Consider the following 18,958-nt stretch of genomic DNA (forward strand, 5'->3'; position numbering starts at 1 on the left):
AGTCGGCGACTTTTGAAAATGATCGACCCGTTTCGCTCAACCCTAGCCGGAGCGGTTTAGCTAACAGGGGGAGGGCAAAAGGAGATGAGCACTCTGGTTCCCCCGCAGAGAAAGAGTGGGGCTAGTCCGGGATTTGAACCCAGGACCTCTCGCACCCTAAGCGAGAACCATACCCCTAGACCAACGAGCCAGCGACAGAGCGGCGCTTTGCAATTTGTATGGCGTAGCCAGCACTGCCAACTGAAGCACCTGCCTGGCATCTCCAGAGAAAAGCGTGGCTCTCTCATGGAACATCCACAGGGAAAAAAAAAAAGTCCCTGAGAGACGCATGCGAATTTTAACGAGCAGCAATCTCCAACATATGTTTTTGGAGCGAAAGAGCTCAAAACAAGTGGAGATCCGCGTGCGTGGGGTCAAAATCTGCCACAGGTCCGGGCTTGGTTGGGTGGTCGGGGTTTCCTGGGGACGGGCGGCACATGCCGCCTTCCCAGCAATCAGTTGCAAGAAAATCCATGCAACAGATGAGCCTGCGGGAGGAAGCCCAGCATGCAACAGACCTGCAACAAAGACTTCCACAAGCATGGGCTCATCCGGGATTTGAACCCGGGACCTCTCGCACCCAAAGCGAGAATCATACCCTTAGACCAACGAGCCAGCGACGGAGGCAAGGGCTGCGAGGCACCTGGCTCAGCGCCACCATTTGGCACAGGCTGCAGCAAAAACAAGATCTGACACTGGAGTCCAAAGAGGCAGGAGGAGTCGAGCGTGGCCGTGCGACAGAAAGAGAAGAGGAACAGAGCGGTGAAAAGGCCAGCCAGCCAAAGACGCCTCGCACCTTCCTGGAGAAGTCGAGCCATGGCAGTCCACCACGAGCAAAGAAAGAGCTTCCTCGGCGCGATCATCAAGTCCCATTCGCAAAAAAGGCTGCGAGGCGGCGGAAACGAGCAAGACCCTTGTTGAGAAGCACCCGTGGGTACGTGACACGGATTGGAGTGCCCTCGAGCAAGACCATTGCAAAAGCGCACTGCCACGTGTGGAGAGAGGGGCACACGAGGCACACACCAGCGAGGGCTCGTCCGGGATTTGAACCCGGGACCTCTCGCACCCGAAGCGAGAATCATACCCCTAGACCAACGAGCCAACGTTTGGTGCGTGCCGTGCAGCAGCGTCGATTCTATCACCTTTGTAGGCTCGGCCACAAGCAGCAGCCGGAGCGGTTTAGCTAACAGGGGGAGGGCAAAAGGAGATGAGCACTCTGGTTCCCCCGCAGAGAAAGAGTGGGGCTCGTCCGGGATTTGAACCCGGGACCTCTCGCACCCTAAGCGAGAATCATACCCCTAGACCAACGAGCCAGCGACAGAGCGGCGCTTTGCAATTTGTATGGCGTAGCCAGCACTGCCAACTGAAGCACCTGCCTGGCATCTCCAGAGAAAAGCGTGGCTCTCTCATGGAACATCCACAGGGAAAAAAAAAAAAGTCCCTGAGAGACGCATGCGAATTTTAACGAGCAGCAATCTCCAACATATGTTTTTGGAGCGAAAGAGCTCAAAACAAGTGGAGATCCGCGTGCGTGGGGTCAAAATCTGCCACAGGTCCGGGCTTGGTTGGCTGGTCGGGGTTTCCTGGGGACGGGCGGCACATGCCGCCTTCCCAGCAGTCAGTTGCAAGAAAATCCATGCAACAGATGAGCCTGCGGGAGGAAGCCCAGCATGCAACAGACCTGCAACAAAGACTTCCACAAGCATGGGCTCGTCCGGGATTTGAACCCGGGACCTCTCGCACCCAAAGCGAGAATCATACCCCTAGACCAACGAGCCAGCGACGGAGGCAAGGGCTGCGAGGCACCTGGCTCAGCGCCACCATTTGGCACAGGCTGCAGCAAAAACAAGATCTGACACTGGAGTCCAAAGAGGCAGGAGGAGTCGAGCGTGGCCGCGCGACAGAAAGAGAAGAGGAACAGAGCGGTGAAAAGGCCAGCCAGCCAAAGACGCCTCGCACCTTCCTGGAGAAGTCGAGCCATGGCAGTCCACCACGAGCAAAGAAAGAGCTTCCTCGGCGCGATCATCAAGTCCCATTCGCAAAAAAGGCTGCGAGGCGGCGGAAACGAGCAAGATCCTTGTTGAGAAGCACCCGTGGGTACGTGACACGGATTGGAGTGCCCTCGAGCAAGACCATTGCAAAAGCGCACTGCCACGTGTGGAGAGAGGGGCACACGAGGCACACACCAGCGAGGGCTCGTCCGGGATTTGAACCCGGAACCTCTCGCACCCGAAGCGAGAATCATACCCCTAGACCAACGAGCCAACGTTTGGTGCGTGCCGTGCAGCAGCGTCGATTCTCTCACCTTTGTAGGCTCGGCCACAAGCAGCAGCCGGAGCGGTTTAGCTAACAGGGGGAGGGCAAAAGGAGATGAGCACTCTGGTTCCCCCGCAGAGAAAGAGTGGGGCTCGTCCGGGATTTGAACCCGGGATCTCTCGCACCCTAAACGAGAATCATACCCCTAGACCAACGAGCCAGCGACAGAGCGGTGCTTTGCAATTTGTATGGCGTAGCCAGCACTGCCAACTGAAGCACCTGCCTGGCATCTCCAGAGAAAAGCGTGGCTCTCTCATGGAACATCCACAGGGAAAAAAAAAAAGTCCCTGAGAGACGCATGAGAATTTTAACGAGCAGCAATCTCCAACATATGTTTTTGGAGCGAAAGAGCTCAAAACAAGTGGAGATCCGCGTGCGTGGGGTCAAAATCTGCCACAGGTCCGGGCTTGGTTGGGTGGTCGGGGTTTCCTGGGGACGGGCGGCACATGCCGCCTTCCCAGCAGTCAGTTGCAAGAAAATCCATGCAACAGATGAGCCTGCGGGAGGAAGCCCAGCATGCAACAGACCTGCAACAAAGACTTCCACAAGCATGGGCTCGTCCGGGATTTGAACCCGGGACCTCTCGCACCCAAAGCGAGAATCATACCCCTAGACCAACGAACCAGCGACGGAGGCAAGGGCTGCGAGGCACCTGGCTCAGCGCCACCATTTGGCACAGGCTGCAGCAAAAACAAGATCTGACACTTGAGTCCAAAGAGGCAGGAGGAGTCGAGCGTGGCCGCGCGACAGAAAGAGAAGAGGAACAGAGCGGTGAAAAGGCCAGCCAGCCAAAGACGCCTCGCACCTTCCTGGAGAAGTCGAGCCATGGCAGTCCACCACGAGCAAAGAAAGAGCTTCCTCGGCGCGATCATCAAGTCCCATTCGCAAAAAAGGCTGCGAGGCGGCGGAAACGAGCAAGACCCTTGTTGAGAAGCACCCGTGGGTACGTGACACGGATTGGAGTGCCCTCGAGCAAGACCATTGCAAAAGCGCACTGCCACGTGTGGAGAGAGGGGCACACGAGGCACACACCAGCGAGGGCTCGTCCGGGATTTGAACCCGGGACCTCTCGCACCCGAAGTGAGAATCATACCCCTAGACCAACGAGCCAACGTTTGGTGCGTGCCGTGCAGCAGCGACGATTCTCTCACCTTTGTAGGCTCGGCCACAAGCAGCAGCCGGAGCGGTTTAGCTAACAGGGGGAGGGCAAAAGGAGATGAGCACTCTGGTTCCCCCGCAGAGAAAGAGTGGGGCTCGTCCGGGATTTGAACCCGGGACCTCTCGCACCCTAAGCGAGAATCATACCCCTAGACCAACGAGCCAGCGACAGAGCGACGCTTTGCAATTTGTATGGCGTAGCCAGCACTGCCAACTGAAGCACCTGCCTGGCATCTCCAGAGAAAAGCGTGGCTCTCTCATGGAACATCCACAGGGAAAAAAAAAAAGTCCCTGAGAGACGCATGCGAATTTTAACGAGCAGCAATCTCCAACATATGTTTTTGGAGCGAAAGAGCTCAAAACAAGTGGAGATCCGCGTGCGTGGGGTCAAAATCTGCCACAGGTCCGGGCTTGGTTGGGTGGTCGGGGTTTCCTGGGGACGGGCGGCACATGCCGCCTTCCCAGCAGTCAGTTGCAAGAAAATCCATGCAACAGATGAGCCTGCGGGAGGAAGCCCAGCATGCAACAGACCTGCAACAAAGACTTCCACAAGCATGGGCTCGTCCGGGATTTGAACCCGGGACCTCGCGCACCCAAAGCGAGAATCATACCCCTAGACCAACGAACCAGCGACGGAAGCAAGGGCTGCGAGGCACCTGGCTCAGCGCCACCATTTGGCACAGGCTGCAGCAAAAACAAGATCTGACACTTGAGTCCAAAGAGGCAGGAGGAGTCGAGCGTGGCCGCGCGACAGAAAGAGAAGAGGAACAGAGCGGTGAAAAGGCCAGCCAGCCAAAGACGCCTCGCACCTTCCTGGAGAAGTCGAGCCATGGCAGTCCACCACGAGCAAAGAAAGAGCTTCCTCGGCGCGATCATCAAGTCCCATTCGCAAAAAAGGCTGCGAGGCGGCGGAAACGAGCAAGACCCTTGTTGAGAAGCACCCGTGGGTACGTGACACGGATTGGAGTGCCCTCGAGCAAGACCATTGCAAAAGCGCACTGCCACGTGTGGAGAGAGGGGCACACGAGGCACACACCAGCGAGGGCTCGTCCGGGATTTGAACCCGGGACCTCTCGCACCCGAAGTGAGAATCATACCCCTAGACCAACGAGCCAACGTTTGGTGCGTGCCGTGCAGCAGCGACGATTCTCTCACCTTTGTAGGCTCGGCCACAAGCAGCAGCCGGAGCGGTTTAGCTAACAGGGGGAGGGCAAAAGGAGATGAGCACTCTGGTTCCCCCGCAGAGAAAGAGTGGGGCTCGTCCGGGATTTGAACCCGGGACCTCTCGCACCCTAAGCGAGAATCAAACCCCTAGACCAACGAGCCAGCGACAGAGCGGCGCTTTGCAATTTGTATGGCGTAGCCAGCACTGCCAACTGAAGCACCTGCCTGGCATCTCCAGAGAAAAGCGTGGCTCTCTCATGGAACATCCACAGGGAAAAAAAAAAAGTCCCTGAGAGACGCATGCGAATTTTAACGAGCAGCAATCTCCAACATATGTTTTTGGAGCGAAAGAGCTCAAAACAAGTGGAGATCCGCGTGCGTGGGGTCAAAATCTGCCACAGGTCCGGGCTTGGTTGGGTGGTCGGGGTTTCCTGGGGACGGGCAGCACATGTCGCCTTCCCAGCGGTCAGTTGCAAGAAAATCCATGCAACAGATGAGCCTGCGGGAGGAAGCCCAGCATGCAACAGACCTGCAACAAAGACTTCCACAAGCATGGGCTCGTCCGGGATTTGAACCCGGGACCTCTCGCACCCAAAGCGAGAATCATACCCCTAGACCAACGAGCCAGCGACGGAGGCAAGGGCTGCGAGGCACCTGGCTCAGCGCCACCATTTGGCACAGGCTGCAGCAAAAACAAGATCTGACACTGGAGTCCAAAGAGGCAGGAGGAGTCGAGCGTGGCCGCGCGACAGAAAGAGAAGAGGAACAGAGCGGTGAAAAGGCCAGCCAGCCAAAGACGCCTCGCACCTTCCTGGAGAAGTCGAGCCATGGCAGTCCACCACGAGCAAAGAAAGAGCTTCCTCGGCGCGATCATCAAGTCCCATTCGCAAAAAAGGCTGCGAGGCGGCGGAAACGAGCAAGACCCTTGTTGAGAAGCACCCGTGGGTACGTGACATGGATTGGAGTGCCCTCGAGCAAGACCATTGCAAAAGCGCACTGCCACGTGTGGAGAGAGGGGCACACGAGGCACACACCAGCGAGGGCTCGTCCGGGATTTGAACCCGGGACCTCTCGCACCCGAAGCGAGAATCATACCCCTAGACCAACGAGCCAACGTTTGGTGCGTGCCGTGCAGCAGCGTCGATTCTCTCACCTTTGTAGGCTCGGCCACAAGCAGCAGCCGGAGCGGTTTAGCTAACAGGGGGAGGGCAAAAGGAGATGAGCACTCTGGTTCCCCCGCAGAGAAAGAGTGGGGCTCGTCCGGGATTTGAACCCGGGACCTCTCGCACCCTAAGCGAGAATCATACCCCTAGACCAACGAGCCAGCGACAGAGCGGCGCTTTGCAATTTGTATGGCGTAGCCAGCACTGCCAACTGAAGCACCTGCCTGGCATCTCCAGAGAAAAGCGTGGCTCTCTCATGGAACATCCACAGGGAAAAAAAAAAGTCCCTGAGAGACGCATGCGAATTTTAACGAGCAGCAATCTCCAACATATGTTTTTGGAGCGAAAGAGCTCAAAACAAGTGGAGATCCGCGTGCGTGGGGTCAAAATCTGCCACAGGTCCGGGCTTGGTTGGGTGGTCGGGGTTTCCTGGGGACGGGCGGCACATGCCGCCTTCCCAGCAGTCAGTTGCAAGAAAATCCATGCAACAGATGAGCCTGCGGGAGGAAGCCCAGCATGCAACAGACCTGCAACAAAGACTTCCACAAGCATGGGCTCGTCCGGGATTCGAACCCGGGACCTCTCGCACCCAAAGCGAGAATCATACCCCTAGACCAACGAGCCAGCGACGGAGGCAAGGGCTGCGAGGCACCTGGCTCAGCGCCACCATTTGACACAGGCTGCAGCAAAAACAAGATCTGACACTGGAGTCCAAAGAGGCAGGAGGAGTCGAGCGTGGCCGCGCGACAGAAAGAGAAGAGGAACAGAGCGGTGAAAAGGCCAGCCAGCCAAAGACGCCTCGCACCTTCCTGGAGAAGTCGAGCCATGGCAGTCCACCACGAGCAAAGAAAGAGCTTCCTCGGCGCGATCATCAAGTCCCATTCGCAAAAAAGGCTGCGAGGCGGCGGAAACGAGCAAGATCCTTGTTGAGAAGCACCCGTGGGTACGTGACACGGATTGGAGTGCCCTCGAGCAAGACCATTGCAAAAGCGCACTGCCACGTGTGGAGAGAGGGGCACACGAGGCACACACCAGCGAGGGCTCGTCCGGGATTTGAACCCGGAACCTCTCGCACCCGAAGCGAGAATCATACCCCTAGACCAACGAGCCAACGTTTGGTGCGTGCCGTGCAGCAGCGTCGATTCTCTCACCTTTGTAGGCTCGGCCACAAGAAGCAGCCGGAGCGGTTTAGCTAACAGGGGGAGGGCAAAAGGAGATGAGCACTCTGGTTCCCCCGCAGAGAAAGAGTGGGGCTCGTCCGGGATTTGAACCCGGGATCTCTCGCACCCTAAACGAGAATCATACCCCTAGACCAACGAGCCAGCGACAGAGCGGTGCTTTGCAATTTGTATGGCGTAGCCAGCACTGCCAACTGAAGCACCTGCCTGGCATCTCCAGAGAAAAGCGTGGCTCTCTCATGGAACATCCACAGGGAAAAAAAAAAAGTCCCTGAGAGACGCATGAGAATTTTAACGAGCAGCAATCTCCAACATATGTTTTTGGAGCGAAAGAGCTCAAAACAAGTGGAGATCCGCGTGCGTGGGGTCAAAATCTGCCACAGGTCCGGGCTTGGTTGGGTGGTCGGGGTTTCCTGGGGACGGGCGGCACATGCCGCCTTCCCAGCAGTCAGTTGCAAGAAAATCCATGCAACAGATGAGCCTGCGGGAGGAAGCCCAGCATGCAACAGACCTGCAACAAAGACTTCCACAAGCATGGGCTCGTCCGGGATTTGAACCCGGGACCTCTCGCACCCAAAGCGAGAATCATACCCCTAGACCAACGAACCAGCGACGGAGGCAAGGGCTGCGAGGCACCTGGCTCAGCGCCACCATTTGGCACAGGCTGCAGCAAAAACAAGATCTGACACTTGAGTCCAAAGAGGCAGGAGGAGTCGAGCGTGGCCACGCGACAGAAAGAGAAGAGGAACAGAGCGGTGAAAAGGCCAGCCAGCCAAAGACGCCTCGCACCTTCCTGGAGAAGTCGAGCCATGGCAGTCCACCACGAGCAAAGAAAGAGCTTCCTCGGTGCGATCATCAAGTCCCATTCGCAAAAAAGGCTGCGAGGCGGCGGAAACGAGCAAGACCCTTGTTGAGAAGCACCCGTGGGTACGTGACACGGATTGGAGTGCCCTCGAGCAAGACCATTGCAAAAGCGCACTGCCACGTGTGGAGAGAGGGGCACACGAGGCACACACCAGCGAGGGCTCGTCCGGGATTTGAACCCGGGACCTCTCGCACCCGAAGTGAGAATCATACCCCTAGACCAACGAGCCAACGTTTAGTGCGTGCCGTGCAGCAGCGACGATTCTCTCACCTTTGTAGGCTCGGCCACAAGCAGCAGCCGGAGCGGTTTAGCTAACAGGGGGAGGGCAAAAGGAGATGAGCACTCTGGTTCCCCCGCAGAGAAAGAGTGGGGCTCGTCCGGGATTTGAACCCGGGACCTCTCGCACCCTAAGCGAGAATCATACCCCTAGACCAACGAGCCAGCGACAGAGCGGCGCTTTGCAATTTGTATGGCGTAGCCAGCACTGCCAACTGAAGCACCTGCCTGGCATCTCCAGAGAAAAGCGTGGCTCTCTCATGGAACATCCACAGGGAAAAAAAAAAAGTCCCTGAGAGACGCATGCGAATTTTAACGAGCAGCAATCTCCAACATATGTTTTTGGAGCGAAAGAGCTCAAAACAAGTGGAGATCCGCGTGCGTGGGGTCAAAATCTGCCACAGGTCCGGGCTTGGTTGGGTGGTCGGGGTTTCCTGGGGACGGGCGGCGCCTTCCCAGCAGTCAGTTGCAAGAAAATCCATGCAACAGATGAGCCTGCGGGAGGAAGCCCAGCATGCAACAGACCTGCAACAAAGACTTCCACAAGCATGGGCTCGTCCGGGATTTGAACCCGGGACCTCTCGCACCCAAAGCGAGAATCATACCCCTAGACCAACGAGCCAGCGACGGAGGCAAGGGCTGCGAGGCACCTGGCTCAGCGCCACCATTTGGCACAGGCTGCAGCAAAAACAAGATCTGACACTGGAGTCCAAAGAGGCAGGAGGAGTCGAGCGTGGCCGCGCGACAGAAAGAGAAGAGGAACAGAGCGGTGAAAAGGCCAGCCAGCCAAAGACGCCTCGCACCTTCCTGGAGAAGTCGAGCCATGGCAGTCCACCACGAGCAAAGAAAGAGCTTCCTCGGCGCGATCATCAAGTCCCATTCGCAAAAAAGGCTGCGAGGCGGCGGAAACGAGCAAGACCCTTGTTGAGAAGCACCCGTGGGTACGTGACACGGATTGGAGTGCCCTCGGGCAAGACCATTGCAAAAGCGCACTGCCACGTGTGGAGAGAGGGGCACACGAGGCACACACCAGCGAGGGCTTGTCCGGGATTTGAACCCGGGACCTCTCGCACCCGAAGCGAGAATCATACCCCTAGACCAACGAGCCAACGTTTGGTGCGTGCCGTGCAGCAGCGTCGATTCTCTCACCTTTGTAGGCTCGGCCACAAGCAGCAGCCAGAGCGGTTTAGCTAACAGGGGGAGGGCAAAAGGAGATGAGCACTCTGGTTCCCCCGCAGAGAAAGAGTGGGGCTCGTCCGGGATTTGAACCCGGGACCTCTCGCACCCTAAGCGAGAATCATACCCCTAGACCAACGAGCCAACGTTTGGTGCGTGCCGTGCAGCAGCGTCGATTCTCTCACCTTTCTACCCCTAGACCAACGAGCCAGCGACAGAGCGGCGCTTTGCAATTTGTATGGCGTAGCCAGCACTGCCAACTGAAGCACCTGCCTGGCATCTCCAGAGAAAAGCGTGGCTCTCTCATGGAACATCCACAGGGAAAAAAAAAAAGTCCCTGAGAGACGCATGCGAATTTTAACGAGCAGCAATCTCCAACATATGTTTTTGGAGCGAAAGAGCTCAAAACAAGTAGAGATCCGCGTGCGTGGGGTCAAAATCTGCCACAGGTCCGGGCTTGGTTGGGTGGTCGGGGTTTCCTGGGGACGGGCGGCACATGCCGCCTTCCCAGCAGTCAGTTGCAAGAAAATCCATGCAACAGATGAGCCTGCGGGAGGAAGCCCAGCATGCAACAGACCTGCAACAAAGACTTCCACAAGCATGGGCTCGTCCGGGATTTGAACCCGGGACCTCGCGCACCCAAAGCGAGAATCATACCCCTAGACCAACGAGCCAGCGACGGAGGCAAGGGCTGCGAGGCACCTGGCTCAGCGCCACCATTTGGCACAGGCTGCAGCAAAAACAAGATCTGACACTGGAGTCCAAAGAGGCAGGAGGAGTCGAGCGTGGCCGCGCGACAGAAAGAGAAGAGGAACAGAGCGGTGAAAAGGCCAGCCAGCCAAAGACGCCTCGCACCTTCCTGGAGAAGTCGAGCCATGGCAGTCCACCACGAGCAAAGAAAGAGCTTCCTCGGCGCGATCATCAAGTCCCATTCGCAAAAAAGGCTGCGAGGCGGCGGAAACGAGCAAGACCCTTGTTGAGAAGCACCCGTGGGTACGTGACACGGATTGGAGTGCCCTCGAGCAAGACCATTGCAAAAGCGCACTGCCACGTGTGGAGAGAGGGGCACACGAGGCACACACCAGCGAGGGCTCGTCCGGGATTTGAACCCGGGACCTCTCGCACCCGAAGCGAGAATCATACCCCTAGACCAACGAGCCAACGTTTGGTGCGTGCCGTGCAGCAGCGTCGATTCTCTCACCTTTGTAGGCTCGGCCACAAGCAGCAGCCGGAGCGGTTTAGCTAACAGGGGGAGGGCAAAAGGAGATGAGCACTCTGGTTCCCCCGCAGAGAAAGAGTGGGGCTCGTCCGGGATTTGAACCCGGGACCTCTCGCACCCTAAGCGAGAATCATACCCCTAGACCAACGAGCCAGCGACAGAGCGGCGCTTTGCAATTTGTATGGCGTAGCCAGCACTGCCAACTGAAGCACCTGCCTGGCATCTCCAGAGAAAAGCGTGGCTCTCTCATGGAACATCCACAGGGAAAAAAAAAAAGTCCCTGAGAGACGCATGCGAATTTTAACGAGCAGCAATCTCCAACATATGTTTTTGGAACGAAAGAGCTCAAAACAAGTGGAGATCCGCGTGCGTGGGGTCAAAATCTGCCACAGGTCCGGGCTTGGTTGGGTGGTCGGGGTTTCCTGGGGACGGGCGGCACATGCCGCCTTCCCAGCAGTCAGTTGCAAGAAAATCCATGCAACAGATGAGCCTGCGGGAGGAAGCCCAGCATGCAACAGACCTGCAACAAAGACTTCCACAAGCATGGGCTCATCCGGGATTTGAACCCGGGACCTCTCGCACCCAAAGCGAGAATCATACCCCTAGACCAACGAGCCAGCGACAGAGGCAAGGGCTGCGAGGCACCTGGCTCAGCGCCACCATTTGGCACAGGCTGCAGCAAAAACAAGATCTGACACTGGAGTCCAAAGAGGCAGGAGGAGTCGAGCATGGCCGCGCGACAGAAAGAGAAGAGGAACAGAGCGGTGAAAAGGCCAGCCACCCAAAGACGCCTCGCACCTTCCTGGAGAAGTCGAGCCATGGCAGTCCACCACGAGCAAAGAAAGAGCTTCCTCGGTGCGATCATCAAGTCCCATTCGCAAAAAAGGCTGCGAGGCGGCGGAAACGAGCAAGACCCTTGTTGAGAAGCACCCGTGGGTACGTGACACGGATTGGAGTGCCCTCGAGCAAGACCATTGCAAAAGCGCACTGCCACGTGTGGAGAGAGGGGCACACGAGGCACACACCAGCGAGGGCTCGTCCGGGATTTGAACCCGGGACCTCTCGCACCCGAAGCGAGAATCATACCCCTAGACCAACGAGCCAACGTTTGGTGCGTGCCGTGCAGCAGCGTCGATTCTCTCACCTTTGTAGGCTCGGCCACAAGAAGCAGCCGGAGCGGTTTAGCTAACAGGGGGAGGGCAAAAGGAGATGAACACTCTGGTTCCCCCGCAGAGAAAGAGTGGGGCTCGTCCGGGATTTGAACCCGGGACCTCTCGCACCCAAAGCGAGAATCATACCCCTAGACCAACGAGCCAGCGACGGAGGCAAGGGCTGCGAGGCACCTGGCTCAGCGCCACCATTTGGCACAGGCTGCAGCAAAAACAAGATCTGACACTGGAGTCCAAAGAGGCAGGAGGAGTCGAGCGTGGCCGCGCGACAGAAAGAGAAGAGGAACAGAGCGGTGAAAAGACCAGCCAGCCAAAGACGCCTCGCACCTTCCTGGAGAAGTCGAGCCATGGCAGTCCACCACGAGCAAAGAAAGAGCTTCCTCGGTGCGATCATCAAGTCCCATTCGCAAAAAAGGCTGCGAGGCGGCGGAAACGAGCAAGACCCTTGTTGAGAAGCACCCGTGGGTACGTGACACGGATTGGAGTGCCCTCGAGCAAGACCATTGCAAAAGCGCACTGCCACGTGTGGAGAGAGGGGCACACGAGGCACACACCAGCGAGGGCTCGTCCGGGATTTGAACCCGGGACCTCTCGCACCCGAAGCGAGAATCATACCCCTAGACCAACGAGCCAACGTTTGGTGCGTGCCGTGCAGCAGCGTCGATTCTCTCACCTTAGTAGGCTCGGCCACAAGCAGCAGGCGGAGCGGTTTAGCTAACAGGGGGAGGGCAAAAGGAGATGAGCACTCTGGTTCCCCCGCAGAGAAAGAGTGGGGCTCGTCCGGGATTTGAACCCGGGACCTCTCGCACCCTAAGCGAGAATCATACCCCTAGACCAACGAGCCAGCGACAGAGCGGTGCTTTGCAATTTGTATGGCGTAGCCAGCACTGCCAACTGAAGCACCTGCCTGGCATCTCCAGAGAAAAGCGTGGCTCTCTCATGGAACATCCACAGGGAAAAAAAAAAAGTCCCTGAGAGACGCATGCGAATTTTAACGAGCAGCAATCTCCAACATATGTTTTTGGAGCGAAAGAGCTCAAAACAAGTGGAGATCCGCGTGCGTGGGGTCAAAATCTGCCACAGGTCCGGGCTTGGTTGGGTGGTCGGGGTTTCCTGGGGACGGGCGGCACATGCCGCCTTCCCAGCAGTCAGTTGCAAGAAAATCCATGCAACAGATGAGCCTGCGGGAGGAAGCCCAGCATGCAACAGACCTGCAACAAAGACTTCCACAAGCATGGGCTCGTCCGGGATTTGAACCCGGGACCTCTCGCACCCAAAGCGAGAATCATACCCCTAGACCAACGAGCCAGCGACGGAGGCAAGGGCTGCGAGGCACCTGGCTCAGCGCCACCATTTGGCACAGGCTGCAGCAAAAACAAGATCTGACACTGGAGTCCAAAGAGGCAGGAGGAGTCGAGCGTGGCCGCGCGACAGAAAGAGAAGAGGAACAGAGCGGTGAAAAGGCCAGCCAGCCAAAGACGCCTCGCACCTTCCTGGAGAAGTCGAGCCATGGCAGTCCACCACGAGCAAAGAAAGAGCTTCCTCGGCGCGATCATCAAGTCCCATTCGCAAAAAAGGCTGCGAGGCGGCGGAAACGAGCAAGACCCTTGTTGAGAAGCACCCGTGGGTACGTGACACGGATTGGAGTGCCCTCGAGCAAGACCATTGCAAAAGCGCACTGCCACGTGTGGAGAGAGGGGCACACGAGGCACACACCAGCGAGGGCTTGTCCGGGATTTGAACCCGGGCCCTCTCGCACCCGAAGCGAGAATCATACCCCTAGACCAACGAGCCAACGTTTGGTGCGTGCCGTGCAGCAGCGTCGATTCTCTCACCTTTGTAGGCTCGGCCACAAGCAGCAGCCAGAGCGGTTTAGCTAACAGGGGGAGGGCAAAAGGAGATGAGCACTCTGGTTCCCCCGCAGAGAAAGAGTGGGGCTCGTCCGGGATTTGAACCCGGGACCTCTCGCACCCTAAGCGAGAATCATACCCCTAGACCAACGAGCCAGCGACAGAGCAGCGCTTTGCAATTTGTATGGCGTAGCCAGCACTGCCAACTGAAGCACCTGCCTGGCATCTCCAGAGAAAAGCGTGGCTCTCTCATGGAACATCCACAGGGAAAAAAAAAAAGTCCCTGAGAGACGCATGCGAATTTTAACGAGCAGCAATCTCCAACATATGTTTTTGGAGCGAAAGAGCTCAAAACAAGTAGAGATCCGCGTGCGTGGGGTCAAAATCTGCCACAGGTCCGGGCTTGGTTGGGTGGTCGGGGTTTCCAGGGGACGGGCGGCACATGCCGCCTTCCCAGCAGTCAGTTGCAAGAAAATCCATGCAACAGATGAGCCTGCGGGAGGAAGCCCAGCATGCAACAGACCTGCAACAAAGACTTCCAGAAGCATGGGCTCGTCCGGGATTTGAACCCGGGACCTCGCGCACCCAAAGCGAGAATCATACCCCTAGACCAACGAGCCAGCGACGGAGGCAAGGGCTGCGAGGCACCTGGCTCAGCGCCACCATTTGGCACAGGCTGCAGCAAAAACAAGATCTGACACTGGAGTCCAAAGAGGCAGGAGGAGTCGAGCGTGGCCGCGCGACAGAAAGAGAAGAGGAACAGAGCGGTGAAAAGGCCAGCCAGCCAAAGACGCCTCGCACCTTCCTGGAGAAGTCGAGCCATGGCAGTCCACCACGAGCAAAGAAAGAGCTTCCTCGGCGCGATCATCAAGTCCCATTCGCAAAAAAGGCTGCGAGGCGGCGGAAACGAGCAAGACCCTTGTTGAGAAGCACCCGTGGGTACGTGACACGGATTGGAGTGCCCTCGAGCAAGACCATTGCAAAAGCGCACTGCCACGTGTGGAGAGAGGGGCACACGAGGCACACACCAGCGAGGGCTCGTCCGGGATTTGAACCCGGGACCTCTCGCACCCGAAGCGAGAATCATACCCCTAGACCAACGAGCCAACGTTTGGTGCGTGCCGTGCAGCAGCGTCGATTCTCTCACCTTTGTAGGCTCGGCCACAAGAAGCAGCCGGAGCGGTTTAGCTAACAGGGGGAGGGCAAAAGGAGATGAGCACTCTGGTTCCCCCGCAGAGAAAGAGTGGGGCTCGTCCGGGATTTGAACCCGGGACCTCTCACACCCTAAGCGAGAATCATACCCCTAGACCAACGAGCCAGCGACAGAGCGGCGCTTTGCAATTTGTATGGCGTAGCCAGCACTGCCAACTGAAGCACCTGCCTGGCATCTCCAGAGAAAAGCGTGGCTCTCTCATGGAACATCCACAGGGAAAAAAAAAAAGTCCCTGAGAGACGCATGCGAATTTTAACGAGCAGCAATCTCCAACATATGTTTTTGGAGCGAAAGAGCTCAAAACAAGTGGAGATCCGCGTGCGTGGGGTCAAAATCTGCCACAGGTCCGGGCTTGGTTGGGTGGTCGGGGTTTCCTGGGGACGGGCGGCACATGCCGCCTTCCCAGCAGTCAGTTGCAAGAAAATCCATGCAACAGATGAGCCTGCGGGAGGAAGCCCAGCATGCAACAGACCTGCAACAAAGACTTCCACAAGCATGGGCTCGTCCGGGATTTGAACCCGGGACCAACGAGCCAGCGACGGAGGCAAGGGCTGCGAGGCACCTGGCTCAGCGCCACCATTTGGCACAGGCTGCAGCAAAAACAAGATCTGACACTGGAGTCCAAAGAGGCAGGAGGAGTCGAGCGTGGCCGCGCGACAGAAAGAGAAGAGGAACAGAGCGGTGAAAAGGCCAGCCAGCCAAAGACGCCTCGCACCTTCCTGGAGAAGTCGAGCCATGGCAGTCCACCACGAGCAAAGAAAGAGCTTCCTCGGCGCGATCATCAAGTCCCATTCGCAAAAAAGGCTGCGAGGCGGCGGAAACGAGCAAGACCCTTGTTGAGAAGCACCCGTGGGTACGTGACATGGATTGGAGTGCCCTCGAGCAAGACCATTGCAAAAGCGCACTGCCACGTGTGGAGTGAGGGGCACACGAGGCACACACCAGCGAGGGCTCGTCCGGGATTTGAACCCGGGACCTCTCGCACCCGAAGCGAGAATCATACCCCTAGACCAACGAGCCAACGTTTGGTGCGTGCCGTGCAGCAGCGTCGATTCTCTCACCTTAGTAGGCTCGGCCACAAGGAGCAGCCGGAGCGGTTTAGCTAACAGGGGGAGGGCAAAAGGAGATGAGCACTCTGGTTCCCCCGCAGAGAAAGAGTGGGGCTCGTCCGGGATTTGAACCCGGGACCTCTCGCACCCTAAGCGAGAATCATACCCCTAGACCAACGAGCCAGCGACAGAGCGGTGCTTTGCAATTTGTATGGCGTAGCCAGCACTGCCAACTGAAGCACCTGCCTGGCATCTCCAGAGAAAAGCCTGGCTCTCTCATGGAACATCCACAGGGAAAAAAAAAAAGTCCCTGGGAGACGCATGCGAATTTTAACGAGCAGCAATCTCCAACATATGTTTTTGGAGCGAAAGAGCTCAAAACAAGTGGAGATCCGCGTGCGTGGGGTCAAAATCTGCCACAGGTCCGGGCTTGGTTGGGTGGTCGGGGTTTCCTGGGGACGGGCGGCACATGCCGCCTTCCCAGCAGTCAGTTGCAAGAAAATCCATGCAACAGATGAGCCTGCGGGAGGAAGCCCAGCATGCAACAGACCTGCAACAAAGACTTCCACAAGCATGGGCTCGTCCGGGATTTGAACCCGGGACCTCTCGCACCCAAAGCGAGAATCATACCCCTAGACCAACGAGCCAGCGACGGAGGCAAGGGCTGCGAGGCACCTGGCTCAGCGCCACCATTTGGCACAGGCTGCAGCAAAAACAAGATCTGACACTGGAGTCCAAAGAGGCAGGAGGAGTCGAGCGTGGCCGCGCGACAGAAAGAGAAGAGGAACAGAGCGGTGAAAAGGCCAGCCAGCCAAAGACGCCTCGCACCTTCCTGGAGAAGTCGAGCCATGGCAGTCCACCACGAGCAAAGAAAGAGCTTCCTCGGCGCGATCATCAAGTCCCATTCGCAAAAAAGGCTGCGAGGCGGCGGAAACGAGCAAGACCCTTGTTGAGAAGCACCCGTGGGTACGTGACACGGATTGGAGTGCCCTCGAGCAAGACCATTGCAAAAGCGCACTGCCACGTGTGGAGAGAGGGGCACACGAGGCACACACCAGCGAGGGCTCGTCCGGGATTTGAACCCGGGACCTCTCGCACCCGAAGCGAGAATCATACCCCTAGACCAACGAGCCAACGTTTGGTGCGTGCCGTGCAGCAGCGTCGATTCTCTCACCTTTGTAGGCTCGGCCACAAGCAGCAGCCAGAGCGGTTTAGCTAACAGGGGGAGGGCAAAAGGAGATGAGCACTCTGGTTCCCCCGCAGAGAAAGAGTGGGGCTCGTCCGGGATTTGAACCCGGGACCTCTCGCACCCTAAGCGAGAATCATACCCCTAGACCAACGAGCCAGCGACAGAGCGGCGCTTTGCAATTTGTATGGCGTAGCCAGCACTGCCAACTGAAGCACCTGCCTGGCATCTCCAGAGAAAAGCGTGGCTCTCTCATGGAACATCCACAGGGAAAAAAAAAAAGTCCCTGAGAGACGCATGCGAATTTTAACGAGCAGCAATCTCCAACATATGTTTTTGGAGCGAAAGAGCTCAAAACAAGTGGAGATCCGCGTGCGTGGGGTCAAAATCTGCCACTGGTCCGGGCTTGGTTGGGTGGTCGGGGTTTCCTGGGGACGGGCGGCACATGCCGCCTTCCCAGCAGTCAGTTGCAAGAAAATCCATGCAACAGATGAGCCTGCGGGAGGAAGCCCAGCATGCAACAGACCTGCAACAAAGACTTCCACAAGCATGGGCTCGTCCGGGATTTGAACCCGGGACCTCTCGCACCCAAAGCGAGAATCATACCCCTAGACCAACGAGCCAGCAACAGAGGCAAGGGCTGCGAGGCACCTGGCTCAGCGCCACCATTTGGCACAGGCTGCAGCAAAAACAAGATCTGACACTGGAGTCCAAAGAGGCAGGAGGAGTCGAGCATGGCCGCGCGACAGAAAGAGAAGAGGAACAGAGCGGTGAAAAGGCCAGCCAGCCAAAGACGCCTCGCACCTTCCTGGAGAAGTCGAGCCATGGCAGTCCACCACGAGCAAAGAAAGAGCTTCCTCGGTGCGATCATCAAGTCCCATTCGCAAAAAAGGCTGCGAGGCGGCGGAAACGAGCAAGACCCTTGTTGAGAAGCACCCGTGGGTACGTGACACGGATTGGAGTGCCCTCGAGCAAGACCATTGCAAAAGCGCACTGCCACGTGTGGAAAGAGGGGCACACGAGGCACACACCAGCGAGGGCTCGTCCGGGATTTGAACCCGGGACCTCTCGCACCCGAAGCGAGAATCATACCCCTAGACCAACGAGCCAACGTTTGGTGCGTGCCGTGCAGCAGCGTCGATTCTCTCACCTTTGTAGGCTCGGCCACAAGAAGCAGCCGGAGCGGTTTAGCTAACAGGGGGAGGGCAAAAGGAGATGAGCACTCTGGTTCCCCCGCAGAGAAAGAGTGGGGCTCGTCCGGGATTTGAACCCGGGACCTCTCGCACCCTAAGCGAGAATCATACCCCTAGACCAACGAGCCAGCGACAGAGCGGCGCTTTGCAATTTGTATGGCGTAGCCAGCACTGCCAACTGAAGCACCTGCCTGGCATCTCCAGAGAAAAGCGTGGCTCTCTCATGGAACATCCACAGGGAAAAAAAAAAAGTCCCTGAGAGACGCATGCGAATTTTAACGAGCAGCAATCTCCAACATATGTTTTTGGAGCGAAAGAGCTCAAAACAAGTGGAGATCCGCGTGCGTGGGGTCAAAATCTGCCACAGGTCCGGGCTTGGTTGGGTGGTCGGGGTTTCCTGGGGACGGGCGGCACATGCCGCCTTCCCAGCAGTCAGTTGCAAGAAAATCCATGCAACAGATGAGCCTGCGGGAGGAAGCCCAGCATGCAACAGACCTGCAACAAAGACTTCCACAAGCATGGGCTCGTCCGGGATTTGAACCCGGGACCTCTCACACCCAAAGCGAGAATCATACCCCTAGACCAACGAGCCAGCGACGGAGGCAAGGGCTGCGAGGCACCTGGCTCAGCGCCACCATTTGGCACAGGCTGCAGCAAAAACAAGATCTGACACTGGAGTCCAAAGAGGCAGGAGGAGTCGAGCGTGGCCGCGCGACAGAAAGAGAAGAGGAACAGAGCGGTGAA

General features: G+C 57.5%; 47 non-coding genes across 47 annotated transcripts; all 47 read right to left on the reverse strand.

Moving 5' to 3' along the window:
- Positions 1–582: 582 nt before the first annotated feature.
- On the reverse strand, positions 583–654 carry TRNAP-UGG (transfer RNA proline (anticodon UGG)). Its single transcript has one exon. It is a non-coding gene; the product is annotated as a tRNA-Pro (tRNA).
- Positions 655–1,068: 414 nt separating this feature from the next.
- On the reverse strand, positions 1,069–1,140 carry TRNAP-CGG (transfer RNA proline (anticodon CGG)). Its single transcript has one exon. It is a non-coding gene; the product is annotated as a tRNA-Pro (tRNA).
- A 140-nt stretch (positions 1,141–1,280) lies between these two features.
- TRNAP-AGG (transfer RNA proline (anticodon AGG)) lies at positions 1,281–1,352 on the reverse strand. The gene has a single exon. It is a non-coding gene; the product is annotated as a tRNA-Pro (tRNA).
- A 393-nt stretch (positions 1,353–1,745) lies between these two features.
- Positions 1,746–1,817, reverse strand: TRNAP-UGG (transfer RNA proline (anticodon UGG)). The gene has a single exon. It is a non-coding gene; the product is annotated as a tRNA-Pro (tRNA).
- A 414-nt stretch (positions 1,818–2,231) lies between these two features.
- TRNAP-CGG (transfer RNA proline (anticodon CGG)) lies at positions 2,232–2,303 on the reverse strand. The gene has a single exon. It is a non-coding gene; the product is annotated as a tRNA-Pro (tRNA).
- A 140-nt stretch (positions 2,304–2,443) lies between these two features.
- On the reverse strand, positions 2,444–2,515 carry TRNAP-AGG (transfer RNA proline (anticodon AGG)). Its single transcript has one exon. It is a non-coding gene; the product is annotated as a tRNA-Pro (tRNA).
- Positions 2,516–2,907: 392 nt separating this feature from the next.
- Positions 2,908–2,979, reverse strand: TRNAP-UGG (transfer RNA proline (anticodon UGG)). The gene has a single exon. It is a non-coding gene; the product is annotated as a tRNA-Pro (tRNA).
- A 414-nt stretch (positions 2,980–3,393) lies between these two features.
- On the reverse strand, positions 3,394–3,465 carry TRNAP-CGG (transfer RNA proline (anticodon CGG)). The gene has a single exon. It is a non-coding gene; the product is annotated as a tRNA-Pro (tRNA).
- Positions 3,466–3,605: 140 nt separating this feature from the next.
- TRNAP-AGG (transfer RNA proline (anticodon AGG)) lies at positions 3,606–3,677 on the reverse strand. The gene has a single exon. It is a non-coding gene; the product is annotated as a tRNA-Pro (tRNA).
- A 392-nt stretch (positions 3,678–4,069) lies between these two features.
- On the reverse strand, positions 4,070–4,141 carry TRNAP-UGG (transfer RNA proline (anticodon UGG)). The gene has a single exon. It is a non-coding gene; the product is annotated as a tRNA-Pro (tRNA).
- Positions 4,142–4,555: 414 nt separating this feature from the next.
- Positions 4,556–4,627, reverse strand: TRNAP-CGG (transfer RNA proline (anticodon CGG)). Its single transcript has one exon. It is a non-coding gene; the product is annotated as a tRNA-Pro (tRNA).
- A 140-nt stretch (positions 4,628–4,767) lies between these two features.
- Positions 4,768–4,839, reverse strand: TRNAP-AGG (transfer RNA proline (anticodon AGG)). The gene has a single exon. It is a non-coding gene; the product is annotated as a tRNA-Pro (tRNA).
- A 392-nt stretch (positions 4,840–5,231) lies between these two features.
- On the reverse strand, positions 5,232–5,303 carry TRNAP-UGG (transfer RNA proline (anticodon UGG)). Its single transcript has one exon. It is a non-coding gene; the product is annotated as a tRNA-Pro (tRNA).
- A 414-nt stretch (positions 5,304–5,717) lies between these two features.
- Positions 5,718–5,789, reverse strand: TRNAP-CGG (transfer RNA proline (anticodon CGG)). The gene has a single exon. It is a non-coding gene; the product is annotated as a tRNA-Pro (tRNA).
- Positions 5,790–5,929: 140 nt separating this feature from the next.
- Positions 5,930–6,001, reverse strand: TRNAP-AGG (transfer RNA proline (anticodon AGG)). Its single transcript has one exon. It is a non-coding gene; the product is annotated as a tRNA-Pro (tRNA).
- Positions 6,002–6,392: 391 nt separating this feature from the next.
- Positions 6,393–6,464, reverse strand: TRNAP-UGG (transfer RNA proline (anticodon UGG)). The gene has a single exon. It is a non-coding gene; the product is annotated as a tRNA-Pro (tRNA).
- A 414-nt stretch (positions 6,465–6,878) lies between these two features.
- Positions 6,879–6,950, reverse strand: TRNAP-CGG (transfer RNA proline (anticodon CGG)). Its single transcript has one exon. It is a non-coding gene; the product is annotated as a tRNA-Pro (tRNA).
- Positions 6,951–7,090: 140 nt separating this feature from the next.
- TRNAP-AGG (transfer RNA proline (anticodon AGG)) lies at positions 7,091–7,162 on the reverse strand. The gene has a single exon. It is a non-coding gene; the product is annotated as a tRNA-Pro (tRNA).
- Positions 7,163–7,554: 392 nt separating this feature from the next.
- On the reverse strand, positions 7,555–7,626 carry TRNAP-UGG (transfer RNA proline (anticodon UGG)). Its single transcript has one exon. It is a non-coding gene; the product is annotated as a tRNA-Pro (tRNA).
- Positions 7,627–8,040: 414 nt separating this feature from the next.
- TRNAP-CGG (transfer RNA proline (anticodon CGG)) lies at positions 8,041–8,112 on the reverse strand. Its single transcript has one exon. It is a non-coding gene; the product is annotated as a tRNA-Pro (tRNA).
- Positions 8,113–8,252: 140 nt separating this feature from the next.
- TRNAP-AGG (transfer RNA proline (anticodon AGG)) lies at positions 8,253–8,324 on the reverse strand. Its single transcript has one exon. It is a non-coding gene; the product is annotated as a tRNA-Pro (tRNA).
- Positions 8,325–8,709: 385 nt separating this feature from the next.
- Positions 8,710–8,781, reverse strand: TRNAP-UGG (transfer RNA proline (anticodon UGG)). The gene has a single exon. It is a non-coding gene; the product is annotated as a tRNA-Pro (tRNA).
- A 414-nt stretch (positions 8,782–9,195) lies between these two features.
- Positions 9,196–9,267, reverse strand: TRNAP-CGG (transfer RNA proline (anticodon CGG)). Its single transcript has one exon. It is a non-coding gene; the product is annotated as a tRNA-Pro (tRNA).
- Positions 9,268–9,407: 140 nt separating this feature from the next.
- Positions 9,408–9,479, reverse strand: TRNAP-AGG (transfer RNA proline (anticodon AGG)). The gene has a single exon. It is a non-coding gene; the product is annotated as a tRNA-Pro (tRNA).
- Positions 9,480–9,937: 458 nt separating this feature from the next.
- TRNAP-UGG (transfer RNA proline (anticodon UGG)) lies at positions 9,938–10,009 on the reverse strand. The gene has a single exon. It is a non-coding gene; the product is annotated as a tRNA-Pro (tRNA).
- A 414-nt stretch (positions 10,010–10,423) lies between these two features.
- On the reverse strand, positions 10,424–10,495 carry TRNAP-CGG (transfer RNA proline (anticodon CGG)). Its single transcript has one exon. It is a non-coding gene; the product is annotated as a tRNA-Pro (tRNA).
- Positions 10,496–10,635: 140 nt separating this feature from the next.
- On the reverse strand, positions 10,636–10,707 carry TRNAP-AGG (transfer RNA proline (anticodon AGG)). The gene has a single exon. It is a non-coding gene; the product is annotated as a tRNA-Pro (tRNA).
- Positions 10,708–11,099: 392 nt separating this feature from the next.
- Positions 11,100–11,171, reverse strand: TRNAP-UGG (transfer RNA proline (anticodon UGG)). The gene has a single exon. It is a non-coding gene; the product is annotated as a tRNA-Pro (tRNA).
- A 414-nt stretch (positions 11,172–11,585) lies between these two features.
- Positions 11,586–11,657, reverse strand: TRNAP-CGG (transfer RNA proline (anticodon CGG)). Its single transcript has one exon. It is a non-coding gene; the product is annotated as a tRNA-Pro (tRNA).
- A 140-nt stretch (positions 11,658–11,797) lies between these two features.
- TRNAP-UGG (transfer RNA proline (anticodon UGG)) lies at positions 11,798–11,869 on the reverse strand. The gene has a single exon. It is a non-coding gene; the product is annotated as a tRNA-Pro (tRNA).
- A 414-nt stretch (positions 11,870–12,283) lies between these two features.
- Positions 12,284–12,355, reverse strand: TRNAP-CGG (transfer RNA proline (anticodon CGG)). The gene has a single exon. It is a non-coding gene; the product is annotated as a tRNA-Pro (tRNA).
- A 140-nt stretch (positions 12,356–12,495) lies between these two features.
- TRNAP-AGG (transfer RNA proline (anticodon AGG)) lies at positions 12,496–12,567 on the reverse strand. Its single transcript has one exon. It is a non-coding gene; the product is annotated as a tRNA-Pro (tRNA).
- A 392-nt stretch (positions 12,568–12,959) lies between these two features.
- Positions 12,960–13,031, reverse strand: TRNAP-UGG (transfer RNA proline (anticodon UGG)). Its single transcript has one exon. It is a non-coding gene; the product is annotated as a tRNA-Pro (tRNA).
- A 414-nt stretch (positions 13,032–13,445) lies between these two features.
- Positions 13,446–13,517, reverse strand: TRNAP-CGG (transfer RNA proline (anticodon CGG)). The gene has a single exon. It is a non-coding gene; the product is annotated as a tRNA-Pro (tRNA).
- Positions 13,518–13,657: 140 nt separating this feature from the next.
- Positions 13,658–13,729, reverse strand: TRNAP-AGG (transfer RNA proline (anticodon AGG)). Its single transcript has one exon. It is a non-coding gene; the product is annotated as a tRNA-Pro (tRNA).
- A 392-nt stretch (positions 13,730–14,121) lies between these two features.
- On the reverse strand, positions 14,122–14,193 carry TRNAP-UGG (transfer RNA proline (anticodon UGG)). Its single transcript has one exon. It is a non-coding gene; the product is annotated as a tRNA-Pro (tRNA).
- A 414-nt stretch (positions 14,194–14,607) lies between these two features.
- Positions 14,608–14,679, reverse strand: TRNAP-CGG (transfer RNA proline (anticodon CGG)). The gene has a single exon. It is a non-coding gene; the product is annotated as a tRNA-Pro (tRNA).
- Positions 14,680–14,819: 140 nt separating this feature from the next.
- TRNAP-AGG (transfer RNA proline (anticodon AGG)) lies at positions 14,820–14,891 on the reverse strand. Its single transcript has one exon. It is a non-coding gene; the product is annotated as a tRNA-Pro (tRNA).
- An 843-nt stretch (positions 14,892–15,734) lies between these two features.
- TRNAP-CGG (transfer RNA proline (anticodon CGG)) lies at positions 15,735–15,806 on the reverse strand. Its single transcript has one exon. It is a non-coding gene; the product is annotated as a tRNA-Pro (tRNA).
- A 140-nt stretch (positions 15,807–15,946) lies between these two features.
- On the reverse strand, positions 15,947–16,018 carry TRNAP-AGG (transfer RNA proline (anticodon AGG)). Its single transcript has one exon. It is a non-coding gene; the product is annotated as a tRNA-Pro (tRNA).
- Positions 16,019–16,410: 392 nt separating this feature from the next.
- Positions 16,411–16,482, reverse strand: TRNAP-UGG (transfer RNA proline (anticodon UGG)). Its single transcript has one exon. It is a non-coding gene; the product is annotated as a tRNA-Pro (tRNA).
- A 414-nt stretch (positions 16,483–16,896) lies between these two features.
- On the reverse strand, positions 16,897–16,968 carry TRNAP-CGG (transfer RNA proline (anticodon CGG)). Its single transcript has one exon. It is a non-coding gene; the product is annotated as a tRNA-Pro (tRNA).
- A 140-nt stretch (positions 16,969–17,108) lies between these two features.
- On the reverse strand, positions 17,109–17,180 carry TRNAP-AGG (transfer RNA proline (anticodon AGG)). The gene has a single exon. It is a non-coding gene; the product is annotated as a tRNA-Pro (tRNA).
- A 392-nt stretch (positions 17,181–17,572) lies between these two features.
- Positions 17,573–17,644, reverse strand: TRNAP-UGG (transfer RNA proline (anticodon UGG)). The gene has a single exon. It is a non-coding gene; the product is annotated as a tRNA-Pro (tRNA).
- Positions 17,645–18,058: 414 nt separating this feature from the next.
- Positions 18,059–18,130, reverse strand: TRNAP-CGG (transfer RNA proline (anticodon CGG)). Its single transcript has one exon. It is a non-coding gene; the product is annotated as a tRNA-Pro (tRNA).
- Positions 18,131–18,270: 140 nt separating this feature from the next.
- TRNAP-AGG (transfer RNA proline (anticodon AGG)) lies at positions 18,271–18,342 on the reverse strand. The gene has a single exon. It is a non-coding gene; the product is annotated as a tRNA-Pro (tRNA).
- Positions 18,343–18,734: 392 nt separating this feature from the next.
- TRNAP-UGG (transfer RNA proline (anticodon UGG)) lies at positions 18,735–18,806 on the reverse strand. The gene has a single exon. It is a non-coding gene; the product is annotated as a tRNA-Pro (tRNA).
- Positions 18,807–18,958: the final 152 nt, after the last annotated feature.

Source organism: Ranitomeya variabilis, chromosome 4 (genome assembly GCF_051348905.1).
Source record: "Ranitomeya variabilis isolate aRanVar5 chromosome 4, aRanVar5.hap1, whole genome shotgun sequence".
Classification (NCBI taxonomy): domain Eukaryota; kingdom Metazoa; phylum Chordata; class Amphibia; order Anura; family Dendrobatidae; genus Ranitomeya; species Ranitomeya variabilis.